Genomic DNA, 15,978 nt, shown 5'->3' with positions numbered 1-15,978 from the left:
GTTTCACCGCCTCTGGTGAAAGAGATGAGGGTCTTAGAGCCGACCTGAGGTCACACCCCCACGTATGGGACCCCTCCCCTTTAAAAAGGGTCTTATGTAGCCCAGGCTGGCCTCAAACTCACTATGAAGCTGAGGATGGCCTTGAGCTTCTGACCTTCCACCATCGAGCTGGGATTATACCCACTTTTACAACACGGAGGCTGGAACCCAAGATCTCCTGCATGCTACACAAACTCTAACGCTGAGGCCACTTCTGTAGCCCCACAAAAAATTCTTGGGGCATAGGGGAATGTTCTTGTGGTTTCTCCAACAGGCAATTCTTTACCATTATTTTTCAGCCATTAAGTAATGAGTGACGGGTACTCCCCTGCTGAGGCTCTGTGATGTTGATATGAGAATGAAGGTGTCCTTGGCTCTGGAGAGATGGCTCAGAGGTTAAGATCACTGACTGCTCTTACAGAGGTCCTGGGTTCAATTCCCAGCACTACTTGGTGCCTCACAAGCATCTGTAACTCCATTTCCAGGGGCTCTGACGCCCTCTTCCAACCTCCTCTGGCACCAAGCCCTCATGTGGTGTGCAGACAAATATACAGGCAGACAAATAAGTGCATGTGAAAATATACACATAAAATAAACCCGAAAGAAAACACAACATACTTCTACCTTTACACATCAGCAAAATTTTCCTGTCAAGGACCATGTAGAAAATGTCATGGGCTGTGCAGGTCACATGATCTCAGTTGTAACTACACAAAGATGACAGATAGAAAAATGCAAATGAATGGACATGATTCATTCACTGAAACTATTCAGAGGAACAGGAGTGGGCCCAGGTTTTCTGGAAGGCATGAGCAATCAATCACTGAGTTAGTTAGAAAGGATGGCTGGGAGTGGTGGTAAATTCATTAACCACAGGGGCTGGGAGCTGGCTTCGGTGCAGCCTGCTCACCTGAGCTCAATCCTTGGAATCCTAAAGAACTAGATTCGGTAGGCATGATGGCACACAACGTCAATCCCAGACAGATGATCTCTGTGATCTGGAAACCAGTTTGGGGTCCACATAGTGAGTTCCAGACCATCTGGGGCTACATGGAGAAACCCTGTCTCCAAAACAACCCCCCAAAAAAGACAAAAACAAAATAAGGGACCGGAGAAGTGGCTCAGCAGTTAAGAGCACTGGCTGCTCTTCCAGAGGACCCGGGTTCAACTCCCAGCACCCACATGGCAGCTCACAACTGCCTGTAACTCCTGTTCCAGGGGATCCAACACCCTTACACGGAAATACATGTAGGTAAAACACCATTGCACATAAAATGCAAAGAAATAAACAAACAAAAACCCAACAACTAAAAAGGAATATAAGCTTTGAGACAGGATTGAGTCCCAGACAGGTGCGGGAGCTCACTGGCGGGGGTGTGTGGGGGTGGGGATGGGGGTGTGTGGGGTGGGGGGTGTGTGGGGTGGGGGGTGGGGGGGTTACAGAGCGGGGAGTGGTGGCGAGGGGCAGGCTGACGTTACAGGCTTTCCTTCGGGCCTCCAACCAGCTCCCAAGTTATGAATGCTCGGCCTCATCTTAGCTCTTCTTTTAATCTGTTTCTCTTTATGTACTTTTTGCCTCTAAGCTTTTTACCTTCCCTCATTCCGTGTACCTTACTTTCCTGTTTCCTCTGTGTCTGGCTTCGTGCCGCAGGCACCTCCCTCTTTCTCCCTTGTTCTCTCTTCTCTCAGTCCTCCAGCCTAGATTTCTCCTTCCTTCTATTCTCTCTGCCTGCCAGCCCCGCCTGTCCCTCCTCTGCCTAGCTATTGGTCATTCAGCTCTCTATTAGACCAATCAGGTGCCTTAGGCAGGCAAGGTGAAACAGCAACACATCTTTACATTGTTAAACAAATGCAACACATCTTTGCCTAGTTAAAGTAATATTCCACAACAGGCTGAGGTGGGGGGGCGGGATTTAAACACTTGGCAATAAGCTTACTGAGACTTCTCTCTTAGGAACAGAAGTCTAAGGTGATGGTCCACACACAGGTGACATTTTTATGTGAGCCTTCCCTGGTAAGCGTACCCCACAAACAAGCTGCCTCAGAGATAAGCAATATGGGTTCCTGGAGATTTCTCATGACTGAGTTTGCATTTCCATATGGCTACAGAGACTCACATCATCTCATGATTGTGAGTTAACTTCTTTTTTTTATTAAAATTTTTAGGGGTGTGTGTGTGTGTGTGTGTGTGTGTGTGAGAGAGAGAGAGAGAGAGAGAGAGAGAGAGAGAGAGAGAAGAAGAAGAAGAAGAAGAAGAAGAAGAAGAGAGAGAAGAAAAGAGAGAGAGAGAGAGAGAGAGATGTGTGAGTGTGGGCATACACATGCCATAGAGTATGTATGGAGGTCAGAGGACGATTTTTGAGAGTTGGTTCTCACCTGCCACCTTGCTGAGATGGGATCTCTCATGCCATGTACTCAGAATGGCTAACCTGTTTTCTTATCAACAACTCTGTCTCTGAACCATCTTGCTCTAGGAGTGTTGGGTTGCAGATGTGCATCACTACACCCGATTTCATTTATTTATCTTTATCTGCTTTTGAGATGGCGACTCACTATGTACCCCGCTGTCCTGGAACTCACTCAGAGATCCGCCTGCCTCTTCCTCCCAAGCTCTGGGATTAAAGGTGTGCGCCGCCACACCGGAGCATCCATGTTTTTATGTGCATTCCAGGGACTGAACTCAGGTCAGCAGCTACGCAGCAAGTGTTTTGCTTCCAGCTACCTCCCCGGCCCTGGGAGTTAATAGTTTTCAATTAAAATTTTCTAACATTTATTTATTTGTGTGTGTGAAAGGGAGCATGTATTATTAATAGTATTTTTTAAGAATCATTTTATTTTATATTTTTCTCTTTACTTGTTTTTGTGTCTTTTCTGCTTTTCATGAAACTGGTTCATTTTTCTTTGATATTTTCTTTTTCATTTGCTTTGTTGTGAGACAGGGTGTCATGTGACCCAGGCTAGCCCTAAACTGGATATGTAGCCAAGGATAACTCTGAACTTCCTGCCTCCATCTCCCAAATGCTGGGATGACTCGTGCATCAGCACAGCTGGTTTGTTCAGAGCTGGAGATGGGCCCAGGCTTTGTGCATGCCCGGCCAGTGTTTTACCAACTGACCCTCATCCCCAGTGGAGGTTTGTTTTCTAGCCCCCATCTTCTCTCAGTCACCCTAAAATTAATATCTATAATTTGCATTTATGTGTATGCTTTGACTGCATATATGTATGTATATCACATGTGTACCTGGTGCTCAAGGAGGCCAGGGGAGGGATCCCCTGGGGCCAGAGTTACAGAAAGTTATAAGTCACCATGTGGGTGCTGGAAATTGAGCCCAACTCCTCTGGAAGAGCATCCAGTGTTCATAACCACTGAGGCATCTCTCAGGGCCTGGTTGCCCTTAAATCGTCTATATGTAACATGCAGAGACACATTTCTTTTAGTTCTTATTGTGACAGCATCTTGACATGCCACTCAGGCTGGCCTCAAATGCTTGCTCTTCCTGCCTCAGCCCCTTGCGTGATGGGAACCACAGCCTGTTGAGATTCCCTGATTCCCAGTGGTGGGAAGCCTGCCTGGTCTTCTTTAACACATGTGCATCCCTCTCCTCCCCAACTGCTGCCTCCCACGCTGAGGTCATCTCTGAAACCTCGTGAGCCGGTTCCTGACATTTCAAATCATTCTCAGCACCACTGTCCTCCATGCTCCTACTAGTGTGCCCCATTGAGCAGTGCTTAAAGCATTCCCTTGCTTTCCTAACCCAAAGTACCAAAGTCCAAATTCCTCCAAACAAACACAGGCCTATCACAGCTATACCCCACTCCTGGTACCAACTCTGTCTTAGGGTTTTCGTTGCTGTGAAGAGACACCATGACCATGGCAACTCTTATAAAGGAAACACTTCATTGGAGTGGCTTGATTACAGCTTCAGAGGTTCAGTCCATGATCAGCATGGCAGGGAGCCCGGCAGCGTGCAGGCAGACTATGTGCTGGAGCTGACAGTCCTTACATCTTGACTCAGAGGCAACAGGAAGTTGACTGACAGTCACACTGAGGGAAGCTTGAGCAAAAGAGACTGCAAAGCCCACCCTCAGAGTGACACACTTCCTCCAACAAGGCCACACCTCCTAATAGTGCCACTCCCTTTGGGAACCATTTTCTTTCAAACCACCACAGCCTGGCTCTGAATTATCATCCTTTAAATCAGTGGTTCTCAACTTATGGGTTGTGACCCCTCTGGAAGGGGTTGCATATCAGATGTCCCGCATATTTGCATTACTCATAACAGCAGAAAATTACAGTTATGAAGCAGCAACGAATACAATTTTATGACGAGGTCCCCACAACACAAGGAGGTGTATTAAAGGGTGGTGGCATTAGGAGGTTGGGAACCGATGCTCCAGACATTGACATTGGGCCTCATTACCCCCAGACTTCACTGAGCACACACTGTTTTCTCTGTTCCTGCATTCTGGACAGCCCATGTCTGCCTCTTTCTCAAAGTCACTGTTACTTTGTTAGACACCTTCTCTAGGATTAAAGAACATGAGGTGGGGAAGAAACCCAAACCCACTGACCTCCCCCCCCCCCGCATCCCCCCCATGCCCCTGAAGATTTCATTCCCTCAGAACTTCGGAGAGAATGCTTCTTGTCCTTAACATCATATATGATGCCAGCTTGTATTCTTTATCAGTGCCTTGATTTTGTGCTCTCTATGGAAGGGTCTAGGTCTTTCTTTCTTGTTCCTGGGTGTGGCTGATCCAAGGATTCATTTCTTTCTTTACAAAGCCAGGAGATTTCCTTTTGTAGTTCACTGTTGATTTCCCTTCTCTACTCACTAAGGTCTTTGTTGTTGTTATGGGTGTGTGCACATGCAGGTACACCCCTGTGGAGGTCAGAGGACAACCTGTGAGGTCTTTCTCAGGCAGCGTCCACCTTCCATTGTCTGAAGCTCCATCTGTCCACAATGCCTATCTTTGTCATTTTTCTGGGACAAAACGCCATGACCAAGGCAACTTGGAGAAGGGAGGGTTTACTTTGGGCTTATGATGCCAAAAGCTTAGAGTCCATGATGGTGGTGTGGAGGTAGCAGGCGGTAGGCAGCTGGGGCGGCAGCCGAGATCTTACATCTTAATCTACAACAGGAAGCAGAGAGAGCTAGCATGGAATGGCATGGGGCTTTTGAAACCTCAAAGCCCACCCCAGGTGACATACTCCCTCCAGCAAGGCCACACCTCCTAATCCTCTCCAAAAAGCACCGATAGGGTTCATATTGACTGCCCAAGGCTTGTGGGGGCCAGCTCATTCAAACCAGTACATGTCCGATCTTCTCTGGCTTATCCTGACGATGAGCTGAAGGAGACCTTGGTCTTCCTAGGAACCAGATTGTGTTGACATTACCTCCAAGCTAGGGGAATAACCTTGAACTCCTGACCTGACCCTACCTGCTGGAACTGCAGGACTCTACCACCACCAAAGTTTACAAGGTAGAGCAGATGGCCCCATGCCACGGGTGCAGCCAGACAGAGCACTCTGTCAGCGGAGCCACACCCCTCAGCTCCCACCATAGCTTTTCTGACAGTTTGCAGATTCCAGGAGAGAGCGTCCTCTAGCTGCTTTATTCAAACTCCCACACTGCCTAGTTCGCTGCCAGCAGACAGTGCACGGTGGTTGGCTGCCTTGGAATCACACCTGGGGGCTTCACACACACACACACACACACACACACACACACACACACACTCACACTCACACATACACACACACACACACCCTTCTGCTTGGCAATGAGCCCACCAAGAAATAGGAAAAAGAGTCTCAGCGTTCATGATTTCAGGCTAGTTTGTGGCCAAGGCCCAAATGCCCAAGGTGTCCAACAGCCAGGTCACTGTCTCTGTGAGTGGCTGGATACTGGCTGGTGGAGGAGGTGGAGGTCTGAGAAATCCTGAAACCCACCTCCAGCGAGGAGATGGTGCACATCTGTAACCCCAACACCTGGGAGGTGGAGGCAGGAGGATCAGAAAGTTGGGGGCATCCTTGACTGCATAGTAAATTTTAGGTCATCCTGAGCTACATGACACTCTGTCTGGGGAAAATAAAAACAGACGAACAAAAGAAGAAAGAGGGAACTTGAAGGCCTCTGGGAAAAAAAAAACCGCAAACACACAAGACTATTCAGCAAATGCTACTAATGTTCGGAGATGGCCGCAGGCCTCCCTCCCTCCCACAGTATCAACTGTACATGCCCCGAGATCAATAGAGGGCCAAGAAAACTCCCCCACCTAGAGACTTCAAAAAGCAACCCCAAACCTTTCATTGTTACCCCACCAAGGGGCCGCACTGCCGCTGCGGGTGTGTTTACTGGTTAGGTTCACTGTAATTATTATTATTGTTACTGCTAGCAAGAATACACTCATTGTCTCCAAAGCTCAGAACATGGCCCAAGCATGACCTCATTTCTCCTCTGCACAAGGCAGGTATGCTAACCGTTCTCCGAAGGAGGCCGCAGAGGTCCGTGGGGGTCCGCGCCTTGAGCAGGGCCACACTTCAAGGGAGGTCGGGAGGATGGAGGCCAGGCCCTGCTCCTCCGGGCTCCTTGTCTGTCTCAGTCTGTTGATTTCCTCTGTGGTCACAGAGCTGGTGTGATGAGTCCTAGAGGATTGGACCGGACTGATTAAGGTAACCAACACAAGGGACCAGGGACAGTGGGGCATGGTGACACAGGTACTCTCACAGTCACAGCGCTGGTGACCCCAACCCCACTGCAACCTTCCCTTCCCTGCTCTGAGCTCACTGCTTTTCCTTGGCTGACTGGCATAATCCCAACTCCCCTTCCAAGACGACTTTCTGTGTGTGTACTGTGGAGTGTACTGGCATGTGGAGGCCAGAGGTTGAAGTCTGCTGTCCTGGAACTCACTCTGTAGACCAGGCTGTCCTGGAACTCACAGAGATCTACCTTCCTCTGCTTCTTGAGTGCTGGGATTAAAGGTGTGCGCCACCACCAGGCGGCTGAGTTCTGGGGGATTAAACTCCAGTCAATGGAAAGCACTTACTAATGGAGCCATCTACCTAGCCTGCCTTCCTCCTCCTCCTCCTCCCCTCCTCTCTGTCTCCCCTACTCCCTTCTCCCTCTCCCTCTGTTGTTTTTGAAACACAGTCTCTTGTAGCCAAGGCTGGCCCCAAACTCACTAAATAGCTAAGGCTAGTCTTGAACTCCCGATCCTCCTACCTCAGCCTCCCAAATGTTAGGATGGCAGACACCTGCCACCTCCAGCTCCCCTTCCAAACCCCGAAGAGCCCTTCTGGAGACACCTACAGCTCAGAGCACATGGGGTGTCTGAGCTGAGGAGAGTTCCCTCAGGCCAGCTGCTGCCAGCCCTGCACAGTCCCTCCTGACCTTCTGGCCGGGTCGCTGTGCAGTTGCTGAGGATCCAGGTACTGTGTGCCCGGCAAGCTTACGGTGTGCTATCGGTATCAAAAGCCATGGCTCACTGCCGGGCAGGTAAACCAACCTAGAACTAAGTAAGGCCTTTGCTGCTGCCCCTCACCCCTCCTCACCTCAGGAAAGACATCCTTGTGATATGGTGACAATGGGATGTGGAGAAATGTCTCCAAGGAGACAGCAAGGTGTCTCCTTAGGGGTCTGACCGGTCAAGCAGATGGTGGAGACAGGGGTGGGGGTGGGGTGTTTTTTTTGGGGGGTGGGAGTGGCCTCTTGTACCAAGTTATGTATGCACCATTGTAGAGACTTTTAACCTTAACAAGGGTGAATGTGCATGGAATTTTAGAGAACACGATAGAACACTTCACTGGGGAATGCAAACACAGAACAAGGGTTTGTACATGACTTGGGGGGGGTCCAGTCACCTCAAGACTTATGTGTACAAGATTCAGTGTGTTTCCATGTTAACTAGGGAATGAAGCCCTTAGGTGGAAGGAACTGGGTTCTCCTATGGGGAACCCACTCCACCAACGTGCGGAAACAGGGTGGCCATGTTGGCTCACACCTGTGATCTCAGCACGTGGAAGGTGGAGGTAGAATCAGGAGTTCAAGGTTACCTACATAACAAATTCAGGCAACATGAGACCCTGTCTCAAAATAAAAGTGAGAGGGGCTGAAACGTTGTACACAGGATGAAAAGGCATCTCTCAACTTCTGGATCCCCTTTTGGTTTGTTTCAGACAAGGTCTCACTGTGTAGTCCTGGCTGGCCTGGAACTCCATATGTAGATCAGGTTGGCCTCAACTCATAGTGATCCACCTGCCTCTGCCTCCAGAATGCTGGCTCAGTGGGTAGGGGAGCTCCGCCATTAAGCTTAATTATATGAGTTGGAGCCTTGAGGATCCACATGGTGGAAGGAGAGAACTGACTCCTGAAAGCTGTCCTCTGACCACACACATCCACCGTCCATATACCCACTGTCAACATGCCAACCATCCACACATCCACCATCAACATGCCAGCCATCTCCACATCCACCATCTACACACCCACCATCCACACACCCACTATCCATATGCCCACCATCCACACACCCATTATCCATATACCCACTGTCCACACACCCACTGTCCACATACCTACAGTCCTCACACCTGCTGCCCACACACCCACCATTCCTGTGTATACCCCTCCTCAAATAACTGCAATAATTAAAATTTTAAACAACTGAGATTTGAGGCAGGGGAGAAACTGATGGAGGAGGCCCAGAGGGGGCCATTTTTAGACTAATTTGGAATCCAAAGGCTGTCTGAGTCCTAGCCAATGGGGGATCTTGGGGATAGTGTCCCACCCTGTCAGTCAGGGGTATCTGATGTTGACGATAGGCCACACCCCAGCAATGCTGAGGTATCTGTCCATCAGTGAGCAAGAGCTGCAGCTGCGGAGCTTGTGAGGGGTCCCTGGTCTCATACAGTAACGCTGCATGTGAGGTTCACTTGTAAGGGCTATGGAAGGAGAGGGCCAGGCCCACCCTTGGGGCTTGGGAGCTGAAGCTCTCAGCCCAGCAGGACATCCTGGCTGTACCAGGGAACCCAGCCTCAGGCCTAATTCTTCCCTGCCAGAATGTGTAGGACAGGGATATAGCTAAGGGCAAATCATTGCCAGGTTCGGGCAGGTCACCTGGCCCTCGGCTCACACATGGCGGCCTCTCACGGACATTCAATGTCCAGCCCTGATGTCCACAGACTCTCATGACAGACTCCTACTGGCTCAGAGCCCAGCCAGGAGGCCACTGTCACTGCCCACCACACCTCTGTCTCCTTGGCCTCTCCCCTAGGCATGTCCCTTGCCAGATGGGCAGGAACAGGGCCAGCAGAAGACACGCCCTGGCAAATCCACCTCACATTGTCCTCTATGGTCTCCCAGGCCAGGAGCCAGGCCCAGAGAAGCCAACACAGCACCTCCTCTCTCCCACCTCTGTTCCCGTGCTCTGTGGCTGCTCTCTCTTTGGTATCTCTGCTTTCTCTCCTGCCTGGTTTCTTCTGTGATAAGGTGAACTCACTTTGTGGTACCCTGCAACAGGCACAGAGCAAATCCATGCCTAAGCCTGCCCAGCTGCTGCTTAAAAAAGAAAAAAAGAGCTGGGCAATAGTGGCACACGCCTTTATTCCCAGCAGTCGGGAGGCAGAGCCAGGCGGATCTCTGTGAGTTCGAGGCCAGCCTGGTCTACAGAGCGAGTTCTTGAACTCACAGAGATCCACCTGACTCTTTCTCCTGGGTACTGGGAAATAATAGATTTTAAAGTTTCCAAAGCTAATCCAGCACTGCCTCCCCACCACTGTTCTGCTCCATCCTCTCTCTCAGGGCTTCTTTTCCCCCCCCCCCCCCCCGTAAGTGCCCCCTGCCCCCTCAACTGCTATACACACAGAGCCACACAGGGTCTAACATAGCCCAGGCTGGCCTCAAACTCACTAAGCAGCTGAGGATGGCCTTGAACTGATGATCCTCCTGGCTCCACCCCTGGGGTGTGGGAATTGAAGGTGTGCACCACCACACTTACAGTGCTGGGGCCTGAACCCAGGTCTCTGTGCATGCCAGGCAAACGCTCTAACCACTGAGCATCCCCAGTCCCACACGTGTCTTCTTGAGTCCCGTTAATCATTTCTGGGAGGCATTCTCCTCCTGCAAGCCCTGCTCACCTGGTTCCTGACACCTGCCACCCTCCTTGGTTCCCTGAGCTCCACCGGTGGGAATGCTGTGGAGATTAACCGGCCTCGCCTTCCTCAAGCCCAGGCCTCCCGATGCAACCCGTTCATTCTTCTTCAATACCTCGTTAAGATTTAAGATTTTACGTTGACACTTCCATGTGTCGACATCGCCACTTTCGGCTTCATATGCCGATTAGTCCTATGTGAGTTTCTCTATCCTACCCACGGAGTCATCCCCGCATCCTCTAAGTCCCTGACACACAATGGCAGGTTAGAAGCAACGTTCCTAAAGAAACACACACAATGAACTCCGCACCTTCGCTTCCCCAGTGTGAGCCTACCTGGTTCTCCCTAAAACGCTGGAGCAAACGCTCTGGAGGCCCGCGGACCCCCGGGAGGCTTCCGGGGTCTCACTTAAGGGGCTGGAGGATGGAATGTTGGACAGCGGCACCTGCTGGTGATGGTCGGCACCGCAGACTAGAAGATGCTCCCGCATCCGCTCAGCGGGTGCCAGGCCAGGCGCTGAAGCCCAGCACTGATCCTCAGGCGCGGCGCAGAGCACTGGGGTCAGGACACCCGGAAAAGCTTGTTCCCCAGCCCGCCGTGACTTCTTGCAGACTGGATTTTCCTAGAGCAGGGCAGGACCCCAGGGAATCTCAGCTTGGAGGAGAGGGTCAGGATGTGGGGCACACACCTGCCATCCCAGGGCGGGACAGGGTGGGGGCGGAGCTGAGAGACTTAGTCCAGCCTGGGTTACATAGTGAGACTCTGTCTCAAAGAAAAATAAATTAAATAAGCATTAAGTCAAGAAGGAGGCCTTGAGCCAAAAAAAAACAAAAACAAAAAAAAAAAAACCTGAAGTTTGTAATACCAACATCCAGAGCATTCTGGCAGACACTCCTCATGATTCTCAGATACTTCCAGAAGGACTCTCAGTTCTGTGGCCCTCCTCTGAGGCGCTCCACGGCGGTCCTTTATGCACTATTGAAGCCTGGTTCTTGAACACTCCGCCGCCTCCACCGTTTTTCCTTTCGTGCTGATACCCATGTGACCGGGATAGGTCCACACAGCCTCTCCATCTTTTCCTTGGAAGGGAAGTGGGAGGGGCGTCAGCCATAAAGAAATAGGGCTGAGGCAGGGAGACCAAGTTGGGAGGCTTCTCTGCCACCCAGGCTGGGACTGTCACTGGCAGAGGTCTTGCCCTGTAGCCTTCTGTGTGGGGATATTTCTGTTTGGAACCAAAGAGGAAGACCCAGGAGGCAGCTCATCTCAAAGAAGTGACTCTAATGAGGATGCAGCTCAGTTTCTAGAAGCTCTGGTGCCAAGCCCTGGGGTGGATCCCCAGTTCTGCATAAACCAGGTGTGATGGCATGCCCCCAGGAAATCCCAGAACATGGGAGGCAGAGGCCAGAGGATCAGGAGTTTAAGGTCATCTTTGGCTACATAGAGAGTTGGAGGCTAACCTGGACTACATAACCTCCAACACACAAAAGGGTTGTCTGCAACAATATTTTAAGTATTAGTGTGCAGGTCCTTGGCAGAGGAGGTGGGGATTGGGGCTCTCTGAGGCCCTCCCTTAGGTCTTCACCTCCCTGGCTCTGCTTCCCCAGAACTCAGCTGGGAACCGCCTCTGGGACTCACTGTCATCCCTGACCCCAGGTCTCTGGCATCAGATTTCTTCCTGTCCAGTCTCCTGCCTCTGGCTGTTGAATCAAGGCTGCCATCATCCAATTCTCCAAACTTTGGGAAGATCCTGAGCTCTGTCTTGAAAGGTTCTAGCTTTCCATCTTTGTCTTCTGGAATCCAAGAACCACCCCTCCCCCAACACACACACACACACACACACACACACACACACACACACATCTCCCTGGTTTTCATTTGGCTTGGTGTCTCCTCACTGCCCCTTCATTCTGGGGACCCTCTGCTGCCCTGTAGATGGTCTACGTCATCTCCAAGCTGGTGGGGGGCAGGGAGACCATATCAGGGGTTGGTTTACCTATATGGAGGGTTTCCACGAACTCCCTTGTTCCTTCGCGATTTCTTTGGTTGGTTGGTTGATTTTGAGACAGGGTGTTGTGTAGCCCAGGCTGCCCTGATATGTAAAGATGACATTGAACTCATTGCTGGGGAGACAGACTTGCCCCACCACAGCCATCCATTCCTTTATCCTTTTGCTCAAAGGGGATCTGGTCAGAATTGCCAGGCCAACACACGCTTGAGGCTGAGGCTCCAGGGGAGACAAACAGTCCTCAAAGGTCTGACAGACCTGTGCAAGGTCAACGGGCACAACATGGACAAAGCCTTCATGGTGTGTGTGTGTGTGTGTGTGTGTGTGTGTGTGTGTGTGTGTGTGTCAAGGACCACTGAGTTCCAATCTGCTGGGGCAGCAAGATGGCTTCAAAGATAAGATGCCCTGAAGCTGGGTCTTAAAGACTGGCCGTGGTCAGCCAGCTGGGGAGAATTGCGCTGTCTGCTGTGGCTTGGGTTTAGGGACGTGAGCTCAGAGGAGTAACATCAAATATCATCACAGAGAAAGATCCAGAGCCGGCAGGGAGGGTCACCTGCACATGCTGAGGCACCCAGACTTCACCTTGGCTGGCAATGGTCCCGGGAGACACTGCAGATGTGGGGACTGTAGCACCAACAGTAAGGACGGAGAGAAGGGATGGACCAGAGGGCGGTCAGAAGTCCCACAGAGTCCAAGGACTGGGGCCAGCTGCGGTCACTGAGTGGGTCATGGGGCCACTCAGCTCGGCTCTCACGAAGTGGACAGTGGCAGGTGGAGAGAGGAGGGAGTTTGGCTGGGGTAGGTTCCTCCTGAAATTTTGAAAATGACTACTGGAGGCTGGACATTGGCTCAGTTGGCAGAGTGCTCATGAATGGCATGCATGAAGCCTTGTATTCCATCCCCAGCACCTCAGAAACCAGGTATGGCGATGCTGGCCTACAATCCCAGCCCTGGGGAGGTGGAGGCAAGAGGATAAGAAATTCAAGGTCATTCTTGGCTTTACATTGAGGCCAGACTAGCCAACTTAAGGTTCTGTCTCAAGGGCTGGGCATGATGGCATACACCTCTAATTCGAGCATGCAGGAGGTAAAGGCATCTAGATTAGGAACTCTGTGAATTGGAGGCCAGCCTGGTCTACATAATGAGTTCTAGGACAGCCAGGAGTATGTAAAGAGATCCTGTCTCAAAAAAAACCAACCAAACAAACAAAACAACAACAACAAAAATATCAAGATCTTATCTCAAAATAACTAAATATTAAAATTTTTAAATAGAAAAATAATATAAGTAGGCAGAAATATTGAACCAACCAATCAAAAAAAAAAAAATTAGGGAAAGACCTAAAGAGGGCCTTACAAACTGGACATGGAGAGTGAGAACCAGGAGGTCAGGGGCCTTAGAGTCGTGGGCTTGAGAGGGGAAGCTAAAAGGTCTCCATCGGCTGCACCCCTGTTCTGGGCCCCCTCCTGTCCCCAGCTGCCTGTGTGGTTGCTGGAGTTTGGTCTTCTGTTTCCTAGATAAAGAGGCACAGTTAGAGAGGAGGGATCGCTGCCCGGGCTGGGATTTAAACTCAGGGCTGACTGATGGCATGGCCCAGATTCCTTTCACTACCATGGATGGCTCTCCATCATGGAAGGTCACAGAGGAAGAGGTAGGAGGGTGGGGGAGGGGCAGGAGGGAGGAGATAGAAGCTGAGCAGGGAAAGGAGGGGTTTCCAAGATGGGAGAGGAAAATGTGCGGAGGCCTTGGGGTGACGCAGTCAGGGCAAGCTCGATAAGGCCTGGCAGGCAGCCCAGGATGTCAGAATGCCTGTGGAAGCCACTGGAGACCTTGGCTCCCCAGCACCGTCAGGGCTGCGCCGCACTAGAGTGAGGGGTGACCGGGTCAGGACTGGGTGCAGGCAGGCTCCTGCTAGAGTCCTGGGAGCCTGGGAGGTGGGTGTGGGTTTGTGGCTGAGGCTTGTGTTGTGTTAGGAGGGGAGGGGCTGCAGCGAAAGATAATCTTTGGGGTGAGCAGGTCCACGTACACGGTATTGGCTAAGAGGAAGGGCCTCTGTCCCTACGGCGGCGGAGGGTGGGGTGGGATGTTCATGCTGGCCAAGGATGCTGACTGGAGAAATAGGGGACAAGGGCTAGCAGAGATGGGGAAACCAAAGTTCAGGGGAGCAACTACGCTCTGGGGGACAGGTGCTGGCTCTGGGGGTTGGAGACATGCCTGGCCGTTGGAGACTGGAGACTTCTGTTTTCTTCATGCAGACAGCTGGGGGGAAGGAACAAGTATCACCTGGACTCGGGTACAGGGTTGGGGAGGGAGGGAGGGTGGGAGGGAGGGAGGGAGGGAGGGAGGGAGGTTAGCAACTGGGATGAGGAGACCTGAGTGCTGAACAGAAAGTGGCCAAAGTGCCCAGAAGAGAGGGCAGCCTTCTCGGCCCTTCTCCTCTGCCTCTCAGTGGCATTTTCTGCCTGAGCCCTTCAAGGGCTCTCTCTCTCTCTGGTTTTTCAAGACAGGGTTTCTCTGTGTAGCTTTGGAGCCTGTCCTGGAACTCACTCTGTAGACCAGGCTGGCCTCGAACTCACAGAGATCCTCCTGGCTCTGCCTCCCCGAGTGCTGGGCTTAAAGGCGTGCGCCACCACCGCCAGGCTCTCTTTCTTTAAAGATTTTATTTTATCTTTCATCACGCATATGTGTGTGTCTGAGCGTGTGCCCTCAGAGGCCGGCAAAGGCTGTTAGTCCCCTGGAGCTGGAGTCAGTCAAAGTTGTGAGACACCTTATGTGGGTGCTGGGAGCTGAAGTGAGGTCCTCTGCAAAAGCAGCAAGCACCCCTAACCATTGAGCAATCCGGCCGGCCCCTTCCTGCCTTCCTGCCTCCTCCCATGGTGACAGGCATAGTCATGGTGCCTCGGTTTTCTGTGGTGCTGGGCATTGAACCCAGGCCCTTGTGAGGAGGGCAAAGCAAAGGCTCTGAGCACCAGCCCAGGGACCACACTGTCTACTTCTCCCATGCGCTGTTGAGCATAGGATGGCACCGTGAGGTGTGAGACACACCACACACTGGTGAAAGGATCCCCGGCTGCTATCTAACGTTAGGAAGAGGGAAACAGGAGGAGCCCCTGACGGCTCTGACCTCGGGGCGACAGTGCTGATTGAGGATTGAGATCAGAGGAGAGATGTGTTACAGACATGGTGGGACCCTGGGCATGTCACATGACCTCTCTCATCAGCTGGCATTGGTGGTGGCTGATATCTTTGACCCCTCTCCAGGCTTTCATCCTCTGTAGCGTCCTATGCAAGTCAATCTGCCTGAGCTCAGCTTGCCCATCAGTACAAACGGGACTAGAGCCACGAACTCCCTGCTACTCTGTTGAGGCAGGGAGCTCATGAGTTCAAGGCCAGCCTCAGCAACTTAGTGAGATGATGTCTCCAAATGAAATGCAAAAGGGAGGTCGAGCGTATAGCCCAGTGGTAGAGAGCTTGTGGAGCATGTGGAGCATGTTGAACCTGAGTTCAACACCCAGTGGTATGAAGCTCTGAGGTCTTAATTAAAATTGCTGGCCCCAGGCCTTGGCTGGACTGTGCGGTAGAGAGGCTGGCATGTACCGCACCCTCGGTGAGTAGTGGCTGGGAGCTGTGGCTTGTGTCCTGGTATCTGAGTCTTCCTAAGGAAGCAGGGCTGCAGGGTCAGGGCCAGGGACCGGCAGGTGAGTCTCCGCTTCATTCTCTATAAAATGGAAGGCTACAGATAAAGCCAGTGTGCTGGAATGCATGGAATTTTTGGAACCTTCTC

Source organism: Onychomys torridus, chromosome 18 (genome assembly GCF_903995425.1).
Source record: "Onychomys torridus chromosome 18, mOncTor1.1, whole genome shotgun sequence".
Classification (NCBI taxonomy): domain Eukaryota; kingdom Metazoa; phylum Chordata; class Mammalia; order Rodentia; family Cricetidae; genus Onychomys; species Onychomys torridus.
Note: the sequence above shows the minus strand (reverse complement) of the source record.